Consider the following 14,223-nt stretch of genomic DNA (forward strand, 5'->3'; position numbering starts at 1 on the left):
ATCTCAGAGCCATGACTGTGGAAGTGCTCTGGGATTGGCTCGGAGCGGAGGAACAACAGAGGCCAGTACACTGATGCAGCTAGTAGAGTGGCCGCCTCAGTTCCCCAGTAATCCAGGTTCAGTGCTGACTGTGTGGAGTTTGCACGTTCTCCCTGTGATCGAGTCTAATGAGGGCTCCGACCTGAAACGTCGACAGTTCCTTTCTTCCCGTGGATGAAGCTCATCCTACTGAATTCCTTCAGCAGATTGCTTGTTGCTCCAGATTCCAGCACCTTGTATCTCCCTGTGACCGTGTGTGGGTTAAACCCAGGTCTCTGGTTTCCTCCGCACCCCAAGGACATGTGGTTTGGCCACAGTAACAGAAATATCGGAAAAATGAAACAGGATTATTGTAAATTAGTGCTTAATGGTCAGCACAGACACCTAGGGCTGAAGCGCCTGTTTGTCTGCTTTAAGAAATATTCCAATGGGAATGTGTATCTTTCTGGGAAGACCTCCCGCCACAACCCATGTAGTCCCGTGTTATCGCTGCTATTGCTTGTGCTGATGTGATGAAATGATCTGTATGGATGACATGCAAAACAAAGTTCTTCCACTGTACTTCAGTACATGTGACAATAATAATCCAATTACAATGAGGTCCTAAAGTCTTGTCCATGTTGCACATACAAATGCACAATCAGTACAGCTGGAGCTACCATGTCTTTCTTTCCCTTCCTGAAGTGCACTCTCCCGACCAGATTCATACAGCACACCAGCACAGAAACAGGCCCTTTAGTCCATCTAGTCCATGCCGAACTATTATTATGCTTCATCCCATCGACCCACACCTACACCATAGCCCTCCTTCTGTCTCTCATCCGTCTGCCTATTCAAATTTCTTTTACATGTTGAAATCAAACCCTCATTCACCACTTACACTGGCAGCTCATTCCGCACTCTCACCACCATCTGAGTGAAGAAGTTCCCCTTCAGGTTCCCGTTTAATGTTTCATTTTTCACCCTTAACTTCTGACCTCTGCAGTAGTTCAAGTCTCACCCAACTTCAATGGGGAAAAAAAAATACCTGGTTACATTTAGCCTATTTATATGCCTTATAATTTTGTATACTTCTATCACATGCCCCCGCATTCTCCTGTACTCCAGGGAATAAAGTGCTGATCTATTCAACCTTAGTGTGGTGCGTGGCCAAGTGGTTAGGGCATTGGACTAGTGATCTGAAGATCGTGGGTTTGAGCCTCGGCCGAGGTATCGTGTGTCCTTGAGCAAGGCACTTAACCACACACTGCTCCAGTCTACCCAGCTGAGAATGGGTACCGGCAAAAATGCTGGGGGTTAACCTCGTGATAGATTGGCGTCCTATCAGGGTAGGGGGGAATCTTGTACTCTCAGTTGCTTCACGCCATGGAAACTGGCATGACACCGGCCTGATGGGCCACAAGGCTCGTGACAGACTTTAATCATAATCAATTCAACCTTACCCTATAACTCAGGTTCTCAAGTCCTGGCAGCATCTTTGTAAGTTACTCTCACTCTCATGGCAACAGAGTATATCATCACTCCCAAACTCCCTCGTCTTTGGTAGATAAGAAATTGTTACCATGGTTTCCCAAGACCATTCCCATCAGTAAAATGTTGGGGGATTTCCTCATTCTGATCCTCAGATTATTTATCCCAGTACATTGCCATGAAACAGGTTAGACATTGGCAGCCCGGAACTTCAATGCTACAGGCAGTAAATGCTGGCAAAAATCTAATGTGCAAAGCGAGAGTCAGCCTTTCACTGGAATCCTGGACGGTAATCTGACTAAAATCCCGATCAGAGACCAGGGGCCAAATGGCCATTTGTACCAGTACGGCGGCCTCAGTCAAATAAACTGCCTCTGCACCGACTGCTGATTGGACCGGACAATGAAAGGTGCTTAGCCACTGAGTCACTGTTAACTTAACGTCATTCCTCAATTGTAATTTGTAATCATAGACTCTCTTCCAGTGCCTGTGATTGGTGAAGGAGGCCTGAATGTGTGCTATATCCAAAGAGCTAATAGCCCTGAGGAACTCATTCTCTCAATTCTGCACCTCCACACTAGCCATTTGGGTTTGTGCTGCCTGTTCCATGAGGACTTAAATTTTATCTATTTATTGGGATACAGTGCGGGTTTGGCCCTTCTGGCCCTTCGAGCCACGCTGCCCAGCAACTCCCTGATTTAATCTTACCAGGACAATTCATAATGACCAATCGACCTGCCAACCGGTATGTCTTTGGGCTGTCGGAGGAAACTGGAGAACCTAGAGCAAACCCATGTGGTCACAGGGAGAACAGACAAACTCCTTACAAGCAGCAGCGGGAATTAAACCCGGTACTGTAAAGCATTGTGCTAACGACTGTGCTTCCAGGCTACCCCATTATTGTCACATGTAGCTAGGTACTGATTATTTCATTGCAACTGCAGAAGACATAGGAGCAAAATTAGGCCATTCAGCCTAGAGAGTCTGCTCTGCCATTCCATCATGGCTGATTTTATGTTTCCTCTCAATATCATTCTCCTGCCTTCTCACCATAACTTTTGATGCCCTTACTAATCAAGAACCTACCAGCCTCCACTTTAAATATACCCGGTAACTTGGCCTCTACAGCTGTCTGTGGCAATGAATTCCACAGATTCACCACTCTCTTGCTGAAGAAGTTCCTCCTCATCTCTGTTCTAAAGTATTGAGGTAGTACAAAGGGGAAAAAGAAATACAGAATAAAGTATAAAGTTACAGAAACAATAGGGTTCAAGGCCAAACAGAGATAGAATGTGAGGTCAAGAGTCCATCTTAAAACCATACGACATAGGAGCAGAATTTGGACATTTGGCCCATTTGGGTCTGTTCTGACATATCATCATGGCTAATCTGTTTCCCTCTCAGCTCCAATCTCCCCGTAATCCTTCTTGCCCTGACTAATCAAGAACTTATCAACCTCTGTCTTAAATATGCCCAGTGATTTTGCCTCCACACCCACCTATGACAAGGAATTACACAGATTCACAACTCTCTGGATAAAGAAATACCTTCTTATCTCCAGTTTAAATGGATGACCCTCTGTTCAGAGGCTGTGCCCTCTGGTCCTAGACTCCCCCCACCATCTGTCAAGGCCTTTCAACATTTGATAGGTTTCAATGTGATTCCTCCTCATTCTTCTAAATTCAAGTGACTACAGGCCCTGAGCCATCAATTGGTCCTCATATGGTAACCCTTTCATTCTTGGAATCATCCTTGTGAAGCTCCTCTAAACCCTCCCCAATGTCAGCACATCCTTTCTTAGATAAGGAGCCCAGAACTGCACACTATACTCCAAGTGCCTTATAAAACCTCAACATTACATCTTCGCTTTTATATTCTAGTCCATTCAAAATTAATGCTAACATTGCATTTATTTTGCTCTCCACTGGTTCACCCTGCAAAGTAACCTTTAGGGAATTCTACACGAGGACTCCCAAGTCCCTATGCACCTCAGATTTTTGAATTTTCCATTCATTTAGAAAATAGTCAATACTTTTATTTCTTCTACCAACCTGCATGAATGTACACTTCTGAACACCGTATTCCATCTACCATTTCCTTGTCCATTCTCCTGACTCCTGCTGTAGCCTCCCTGCTTCCTCAACACTATCTGCCCCTCCGCCTATCTTCATATCGTCTGCAATCTTGGCCAAAAAGCTATCAATTTCCATCATCCAAATCATTAATATTTACTGTAAAAGAAGCGGTCCCAGCACAGACCTCTGTGGAACTCCACTAATCACTGGGAGCCAACCACAAAAAGCTCCCTTTATTCCCACTCTTTGCCTCCTGCCAATCAGCCAATGCTCTAACCATGCTAGTACGTTTCCTGTAATATCATGGGCTCTTAACTTGTTAGACAGCTTCATGTGTGGCACCTTGTCAAAGGCCTTCTGAAAATCCAAGTACACAACATCAACCAATCCTTCTTTGTCTATCCTGCTTACTATTTCTTCAAAGAATTCCAATAGTTTGTATCAGGCAAGATTTTCCCTTACGGAAACCATGCTGACTTCAGCCTATTTAATCATGTGCCTCCAAGTACCCTAAGACCTCATCCATAACAATCAACTCCAACATCTTCCCAACCACTGAAGTCAGATTAGCTGGACTATTCTTTCTTTTCTTCTGCCTCTCTCCCTGTGTGGAGTGACGTTTGCAATTTTTCCAGTCCTTCAGAACCATGTCAGAAATGATTCAGTCTTGAAAGATAATTACTAATGCCTTCAACCATCTTTCTTAGAATCCTGGTGTGTAGTCCATCTGGTCCAGGTGACTAATCTACCTTCAGAACTTTCAGCTTCCCGAGTAATTGCAACTGCATTCACTTCTGCCCCTTAACACTCTCAAACAGCCAGCATACTGCTAGTATCCTCCTCAGTGAAGACTGAGGCAAAATACTTATTCAGTTCATTGGCCATTTCCTTGACCTCCATTACTATCTCTCTAGCGTCATTCTGAAGTGGTCCAATATCTAATCTCACCTCTTCATTTCTCTTTATCTATCGCAAAAATGTTTTGCTTCCTCTTTAATATGTTTGGCTAGCTTACCTCTTATTCCAACTCTTCTCTCTTAATGACTTTTAAATTGCCTTCTGTTGGATTTTAAAATCTTCCAATCCTCTATTTCTCCACTAATTTTTGCTTTATTATATGCCCTCTTGTTTGCTTTTATGTTGACTTTGACTTTCCATGTCAACCATGGTTGCATCATCCTGCCTTTAGAATACTTCTTCCTTGTAATATATCCTGTGCCTTTTGAATTGCTTCCAAAACTCCAGCGATTGCTTCTCTTCCATCATCCCTTCTAGTGTCTCCTTCCAAAGGCCAGCTCCTCTCTCATGCCTCTGTAATTCCCTTTACTCCACTTTTATACTGATATATTTGACTGTAGCTTCTCCCTCTCAAATTGCAGGGTGAATTCTATCATGTTATGATCGCTCCCTTCTGAAGGTTCCTTGACCTTAAGATCACTAATTCTGGTTCATTGCACAACACCCAATCCAGAACAGCTGATCTCCTAGTGGGCTCAATCACAAGCCATTCTAAAAAGCTATCTTGTATGTATTCTACAAATTCTCTCTTGGGATCCAATATCAGCACCAATCTGGTTTTTCCTATCCACCTGCATGTTGAAATCCCCCATGATTATCAGTTGACATGTATTTTCTATCTCCCATCGTAATTTGCAGCTCACATCCTGACTATGGTTTGGAGGCCTGTATGTACCTCCCATGAGGGTCTTTTTATCCGTGCAGTTCCTTAATTCTACCCACAAGGATTCTACATCTTCCAGTCCTATGTTACCTCTTTCTAAGGATTTGACTTCACTTTTTATTAACAGAGCCATGCCACCCCCTCTGCCTACCTGCCTGCCCTTTCAATACAATTTGTATCCTTGGATGTTAAGCTCCCAACTGTAATCTTCTTTCAGCCATAGCTCAGATAGCCCAGAATGTCATACTTGTCAATCTCTAACTGTGCTACAAGATAATCTACCTTATTTTGTATACTGCATGCTTTCAAATATAACACTTTCAGTCCTGTATTCAGCACCCGTTTTGATTTTGTCCATCTCCTACAATGTAACTCATTCCATTGACTGCAATTTTGCCTGATCATCCTGACAGACCCACTACACACTACCTCTGCTTGGAAACCAACTGCCCCATCCTCAGCCCTATCACTCAGTCTCCCATTCCCCTTTCAAATTAGTTTAAACCCTCCCCAACAGTCCAAGAAAGCCTTCCATCAAGGATATTAGTCACCCTCAGGTTCAGGTGTAACCCAACCCTTTTGTGCAAGTCATATGATCCAGAAATCTGAAACCCTGCTCCCTGCATCAGTTCCTCAGCCACGTATTCATCTGACAAATCATCCTATTCTTATCCTCACTGGTACGTGGCACAGGCAGCAATCCAGTGATTACTACCAAGGAGGTCTTGCTTTTCAGCTTTCTACCTAGCTCCCTAAATTCTCACTTCAGGACCCCTTTGTTTTTCCTATCCATGTCATGGGTGCCAATATGTACCAAGCTTCATGAATGTTCACTTTTATCCTTAACACTGACACCTGGGAGGCAACATACCATCCAAGAGACTCTATCGCATCCACAGAATCTCATGTCAACTCCTCTAACTATCTTATTGTATAAAGGAACCGCTCAGTCGCCTTATAACAGTAGGATAGAAATTGTTCTGGAGTCGGGTGGTGCATCCTTTCAGGTTTTTGCATCTTCTGCCCAGTGAGACAGGGGAGAACAGACATCATCTGGGATGGTGGAGTCTTTGATTATGTTGGCTGCTTTACTGAGTCAATGAGAAGAGAAGCCTGGAGTGCAAAGTGTGTCCACCACATTCTGTAGTTTCTTGCGGCCTTGGTTTGAGCAGTTGTCAAACAAAGCCATGATGTATCCAGGTGGCCCAGCTATAAAAATTGATGAGGGTGAAAGGAGAACGTGCCAAATTTCCTCAAACTCCTGAGGAAGTAAAGGCATGATTGCACTTTCTTGGCTGTGGCATTTACATCCATCCCTGCCTTAGTGGATTGACCCATGAATGGGAAGTCCATCTTCTAGTCTTCCCATGATGTCTTGAAACTTCCATATTTGACCCAACTTTCAGTTGCCGATGCAATTATTCCTCTTTAAGAGGCCCAATATCAAACCTCGTGTAGGTCAGGGGTTTGCAACCAGGGGTCCACAGACTGCTTGATTAATGATATTGGTCCATAGCATAAAAAAAGATTGGGAACCTCATGGTCCAGGTCAATTGATTGGGACATCATTGGGCTGGCACTGTGCATCAGCTTGTAGATCTGCTGTCTCACACCTCCAGCAACCTCGGTTCAATCCTGACCTCTGACATTGTCTGTTTGCCTATTCTCCCAATGAATCCATGTTGTTTACTCCCAAGAGCTCCATTTCCTTCCACACCCCAAAAGTATGTGGGTCATTAATTGACCACTGTAAATCGTACCTGGTGTGTAGGTGAGGCGCAAAACATGGGGGAGGGTGTTGGGATGATGAGAAAGTGGGAACATAAAACAACATTGGCATAGGATTAGAGTAAACAGGTGGTTCGTATTGGTATTGGCTTTGAACTTTGAACTTTATTGTCACATGTACCAAGATAGAGTGAAAAACTTGTCCTGTATGCTGTTTATATAGATTAGATCATTACACAGTGCGTAAGAGAATAAATGAAAACATTAACAATGCAGTATAAACCACTATGGGTGGCCTGGTAGCGTAATTGTTAGCACAATGCTTTATAGTACCAGTGACCTCGGTTCAGTTCCCGTCGCTCCCTATAGCCATGTGGGTTTCCCCTGGGTGCTCTAATTTCCTCCTACAGTCCAAAGACCTACTGGTTGCCAGGCTTACTGGTCGTTGTAATTAGGCTAGTGCTAAACCAGGGGTTGCTGGACAGTGCAGCTCGGTGCAATGCACTGCAGGTAAACAATGAAGGACAAGATCGTAATGAGACAGATTGTGAGACCAAAGAGTCCAACTTATTCAAGAGGCTAAGTAGAGCTGGGCAGAAGCTGTCCTTGAGCCTGGTGGCATGTGCTTTCAAGCATTTATATCTCCTGCCCAGTGGGAGAGAGAGGTGAAGAGGGAATGCCTGGGGTGGGTGGGATCTTTGAAATGGATACAGTGAACAGAATGACCTGTTTCCATGTTGCAAGCCTTTATGGCAATGTCTCTGGAATAAAGAATCTTTACAAGCACAACTTGTTCTGGAGATAGTGCTGAATAGTTGAGCTTTGTAATTAGGAGTGATATTGACAGCAGCAATAATTTGAATTATTGCCTGCAGCTGCAGTCTTCAATTGTATGTGATCCCATTCAGTGCATTAATTTTAGCTCGCTGTCTCACTAAAGTCAGTTCTCCTCCTCCTAAGTGCCAAAATTATAGTTTCATTGAACGTGTATCTAATCCTCACGCAATGGCTGAATGCAGTCGCATATCCGTATTGGCTAGTTGAGATCATGATTCCATCCAGTGCTTGGGAAAAATGTGGCTATAGAACAAGCAGAATCAGTGTCATCCTGGAAGCAGACTGACAGAAATAGTATTCCCAGGAGTAGATCCAAAGTTTTAGTTTTTCCACAGGAAGCTTCTTGTGAACAGAACACCAACACAATTCCAAAGTTGTGTCATAAGACCATAAGACAAAGGAGCAGAAGTAGGCCATTCGGCCCATCGAGTCTGCTCCGCCATTTTATCATGAGCTGATCCATTTTATCCTATTTAGTCCCACTGCCCCGCCTTCTCACCATAACCTTTGATGCCCTGGCTACTCAGATACCTATCAATCTCTGCCTTAAATACACCCAATGACTTGGCCTCCACTGCTGCCCGTGGCAACAAATTCCATAGATTCACCACCCTCTGACTAAAAAAATTTCTTTGCATTTCTGTTCTGAAAGGGCACCCTTCAATCCTGAAGTCATGCCCTCTCGTACTAGACTCCCCCATCATGGGAAACAACTTTGCCACATCCACTCTGTCTATCCTTTTAACATTCGAAATGTTTCTATGAGGTCTCCCCTCATTCTTCTAAACTCCAAGGAATACAGTCCAAGAGCGGACAAACGTTCCTCATATGCTAACCCTCTCATTGCCGGAATCATTCCAGTGAATCTTCTCTGTACCCTCTCCAACGTCAGCACATCCTTTCTTAAATAAGGAGACCAAAACTGCCCACAGTACTCCAACTGAGGTCTCACCAGCGCCTTGTAGAGCGTCAATATCACATCCCTGCTCCTATACTCTATTCCTCTAGAAATGAATGCCAACATTGCATTCGCCTTCTTCACTACTGACTCAACCTGGAGGTTAGCTTTAAGGGAATCCTGTACGAGGACTCCCAAGTCCCGTTGCATCTCAGAACTTTGAATTCTTTCTCCATTTAAATAATAGTCTGCCCATTTATTTTTTCTGCCAAAGTGCATAACCATACACTTTCCAACACTGTACTTCATTTGCCACTTCTCTGCCCATTCTTCCAATCTATCCAAGTCTCTCTGCAGACTCTCCATTTTCTCAACACTACCGGCCCCTCCACCTATCTTCGTATTGTCAGCAAACTTAGCCACAAAGCCATCTATTCCATAATCCAAATCGTTGATGTACAATGTAAAAAGAAGCGGCCCCAACATAGATCCCTGTGGAACACCACTGGTAACCGGCAGCTAACCAGAATAGGATCCCTTTATTCCCACTCTCTGTTTCCTGCCAATCAGCCAACGCTCTATCCACATATGTAACTTTCCTGTAATTCCATTGGCTCTTATCTTGTTAAGTAGCCTCATGTGTGGCACCTTGTCAAAGGCCTTCTGAAAATCCAAATATACAACATCCACTGCATCTCTCTTGTCTAGCCTACTGGTAATTTCCTCAAAAAATTGTAATAGTTTTGTCAGGCAGGATTTTCCTTTAAGGAATCCATGCTGAGTTCTGCCTATCTTGTCATATGCCTCCAGGTACTTTGTAACCTCATCCTTGACAATCGACTCCAACAACTTCCTAACCACCGACGTCAAGCTAACAGGTCTATAATTTCCTTTTTGCTTCCTTGCCCCCTTCTTAAATAGAGGAGTGACATTTGCAATCTTCCAGTCTTCCGGAACCATGCCAGAATCTATCGACTTTTGAAAGATCATCGCTAATGCCTCCGCAATCTCCACAGCTACTTCCTTCAGAACACGAGGGTGCATTCCATCTGGTCCAGGAGATTTATCGACCTTTAGCCTTCCTGAGTACTTTCTCTGTCATAATTGTAACTGCGCACACTTCTCTTCCCTGCCACCCTTGAGTGTCCGGTATCCTGCTGTCTTCCTCAGTGAAGACTGATGCAAAATACTTGTTCAGTTCCTCTGCCATCTCCTCATCTCCCATTACAATTTCTCCAGTATCATTTTCTATCGGTTCTATATCTACTCTCACCTGTCTTTTACTTTTTATATACTTGAAAAAGCTTTTAGTATCCTCTTTGATATTATTTGCTTGTTTCCTTTCATAGTTATTCTTTTCTCTCTTAATGACCTTCTTGGTTTCCTTTTGTAAGGTTTTAAAAACTTCCCAATCCTCTGTTTTCCCACTAAATTTTGCTTCCTTGTATGCCCTCTCCTTTGCTTTAACTTTGGCTTTGACTTCTCTTGTCAACCACGGTTGCATCCTTTTTTCACTCGAAAATTTCTTCCTTTTTGGAATATACCTGTCTTGCACCTTCCTCATTTCTTGCATAAACTCCAGCCACTGCTGCTCTGCCGTCTTTCCCGCCAGTGTCCCTTTCCAGTCAACTTTGGCCAGTTCCTCTCTCATACCACTGTAATTTCCTTTACTCCACTGGGATTATCATGAGATAAGTCCTATCCTTTTTAGGCTTACAGAATAAAATAACTTTTACTGTATATTTTCAGAAAGGACTTTGCACATTGAATAAGCCCTTCAGGGCCTGGCCCAGGATTTACTGATGTATTTTGCAGTCACTGAAAATCTTTGTGCATCACTGCAGTTTGTGATCCAGCCACTGGATGGCGCTGCCTCAGCTAGAATTCAAATGACAAGTGTTTTGAGATCATGGCATCTGAACACAATCTTTTATTTCAAAATCCACCTAAGCAACTTTCTACCCTTCACCGTCACATTCTCCTCCAAGGTTCAGTGGGCCACCTCCCTGTCTCATAGAGCCAGACCAATCCATAAAACATAAGTGGAGAATTAGGCCATTCTGCCCATAGAGTTTGCTCCACCATTCGATCATGTCTGATTTATTTTCCCTCACAACTCCATTCTCCTGACATCTCCCGTAACCCTTGATGCTCTTACTAATCAAAAGCCTATCAACCCCTAATTTAAGTATACCCAATGACCTATTGCAATAAATTCCACAGATTTGCTATCTTCTGGCTAAAGAAATTCCTCCTCAAAAGTTGACCTACTCCCTGAGAACTCAAAAAGAAACATTTTATCGAATCTGGAATAAATGGATTGAATATATAACCCCAATGCGAGCAGACTTTAGATGACTCTCCTAATGATTTATATTGCTCTTCTCATCAACACAGTAATATTGCTAACGTAAGCACCCCTAGTCTAAATGTTTGTTGTTTTTTTTTTGGAAAATAGAGAATTAACACAAGTAAAGGGAAAGATTTGGGAAAGGGATAAAAAAAAATGAAAAAATTAAGTAAATAAGTACATAGGGATTGGATAATTATGTCTGCGGACAGGAACAAGCACGAACAAATTGGGATATAAACACCTACAATGGTTGGTATATAGGCTTGTATGCAACATTTGGGACCAGTGGAAATGGTCCAGAAGGGTTGTATGGAAACTATTATTACCATTTTTCTTAACAACTAATTTCATTACTTAGCCTAATAGGTTAGATTTACCACAGTACATAATTATCTATTTAAATGTTTATTTTGCTTTTATATCATCTCAATGTGTACTTAAGAATGTATAAATAATTGTAGTTTTATACATATAAAAAAATGGAAAAGGTTATATGTGTGAAAAAAGTACATGATAATTGTGAACTCCTTATCCAAATAAAAATAAAATAAAAAAAAAAGAAATATCCTCTTCACATTCACTCCTTCCAATATTCAGTGGGTTTCAATGAGATCACACAAAATGCTGGAGAAACTCAGCAGGTCAGGCAGCATCTACGGAAATGCATACACATTTGTCATATGTTTTGATGGCATCTCCCGCAGTGCTCTATATCGTACTGAATGAGATTGAACATCTACAACTCTGACTGCGTGGCCCATTTAGGTTATATCAGCTCACAGAGCAATCCCACTGCTAACTGATCTTCCCCGTAACCTATTCTCCCCACATTCCCATTAACTGTCCTCTGATTCTAACACTCACCTACACAGCAGCTGTCTACCCATCTGACCTCCCAATACACATATCTTTGGGGTGTGGAAAGAGGTGGAGCACCCTGAGTAAACCAAAATGGTCACAGGAGAAAGTGCAAAAGTGCAAAACACACACACACACACAACACACACACACACACACACACACACACACACACACACACACACACACAATCAGGGGATAGAAATGAATTCAGGTCACTGGAGTTATGAGACAGCAAATCTTATTTACAATATTAGCTGTCCATTCTGCTGTAGGAAAGCAGCTAGCATCTTAAACACAGCTCATGTGAGCAGTGTACCCACCAATCGTGCATATTTGTGGTAACACATATAAAATGCTGGGGGATATCAGCAGATTAAGCAATACCCATGGAGATGAATAAATAGTTGATGTTTTGCGCTGAGACCCTTCATCAGGACTGGAAAGGAAGAAAAAGAAGGTAAGGGGGAGGAGGACAAGCTGAAAGGTGATAGGTCCAACTAGGTGAGGAGGGGAGCAGGGATGAAGTGAGAAGCTGGGAGTTGATAGGTGGAAAAGGTAAAGGGCTGAAGAAGAAGGAATCTGATAGGAGAGGAGAGTGGACCATGGGAGAGGTGAGTGCTTATTTGTGGAATTGTGTAGACAGTGGTGTGACTGGGATAATTTGGGACAGGAAGGTGGGGGTGGGAGGATTGGTGTGAGAGAAAGAGGTTCCAGGCACTGGGCGGGTTAATGTCACATGATAGGCTGATCAGGTGAAAGAGAGGATGTGTGTTTATGGGCGATTCTGAGATACTGTTACCTTCGCTGGCAGTTACGACATCTGATAGAGTCACAGAATGTCATAACAGGCTATTCGGCCCACCTCTTCCCCTACTGACCAATGTTCACCCATTCATACTAATCCCATCTCCCTGTAGTTAGCCTTTTGGGTCTGGGAATTCAAATGCTTATCTAGATGCTTCTAGATTCATCTAGACCAGGGGTTCCCAGCTTCTTTTATGCCATGGACCCCTACCATTAACCAAGGGGTCCGTGGACCCCAGATTGGGAACCCCTGCTCTATCTGCTCTCAATGTCTGGTTTCCACCACCCTCTCTCGTGTGTGTTCCAGGTACTCTCCGCTGTCTGGGTGGAATTAGTATCCATCAGGTCCTCTCCAATTTTCTTACCCCTTGCCCTTAATCTGTGTCCCCTATTTTATCTGTCTCTTATACTTGGGATAAGTTTCCTGCAGTCTACCCTCTCCATGCTCCTCATAATTTCGTATACCTCAATCATGTCCCCTCTTAAACCCATGTAATCCAGGGAAAATGACCTTGTCTGTCAGTGAAGCACTCCATCAGGCAGCACCCTGGTGAATCTCCTCTGTCCCCTATTTGATTCTATTTGATGGGTCATATGGCTGTCATTCGTTTTGTAAGGAGAATGGAGAATTATTGATATATTCAAAGATTCAAAGTATATTTATTATCAAAATATGTATGCAGTATACAACCAGCTTCCTACGGACTGCCAAGAAACAAAGAAACACCGTGGAACCCATTGAAGGAAAACATCAAACACCCAACACACACAGAAAAAAAAGAACAAATTGTGCAAACAGCAAAAAACGAGCCAATAAAAAGTGTGACCAGTGTGATGGTCTGCGCGGCCCCTCCGTGACCTTATGATCCATCGATTCTGTGCGAGATGAGGTCTCCAATACAGGCTCACTCAATCACACTGCCTCCCCACCCCACCAATCTGTGGTTGTTGAGTTGTACAATAAGGAAACAGGCCCTTTAGCCCATCAGATCTGTGCTAACCATCAAGGCACCCATCTATACTACTGCTGCACTCATCACATTTTATTCTATCTCTCGACATTCCTATCAACTCCCCCTACCCTCTACACATCAGGAGCAATACAGTGCGGCCAGCTGTCCTTCTAATCTGCATGCTTTTGGGAGGTGGGGAGGAACCCAAAACACCTTGAGGAAACCCATGTGGTGAAAGGGAGAACGTGCAAACACTACACAGACAGCATCTAAGTTCAGGATTGAATCGGCGTTGCTGGAGTTGTGGGGTAGCAGCTCTACTGGTTGTGCCAGTGTGCAGCTAACTCCACCAAGCTCCAGTTGGTACCTGCATTCACGCCTTGCGGCAAAGTGCTGCTCAGAAGGGGGCTGGCATCTGGCACCTCTCAAACGCTGAAGAGATTCTAGGATATATTTCTCCCTGCAAAATATTGACACACACAGTCGTGGAGTCATAGAAAGGCAGAGCACAGAAACAGGCCCTT

At 43.4% G+C, this 14,223-nt stretch overlaps 1 protein-coding gene across 5 annotated transcripts in view; it reads left to right on the top strand.

Moving 5' to 3' along the window:
- The window catches only part of kcnma1a (potassium large conductance calcium-activated channel, subfamily M, alpha member 1a), a 960,366-nt gene that overhangs the window by 680,720 nt on the left and 265,423 nt on the right, over window positions 1–14,223 (top strand). The window lies entirely within an intron of this gene.

The sequence above is a fragment of the Mobula hypostoma genome, chromosome 18, assembly GCF_963921235.1.
Source record: "Mobula hypostoma chromosome 18, sMobHyp1.1, whole genome shotgun sequence".
Classification (NCBI taxonomy): Eukaryota; Metazoa; Chordata; class Chondrichthyes; order Myliobatiformes; family Myliobatidae; genus Mobula; species Mobula hypostoma.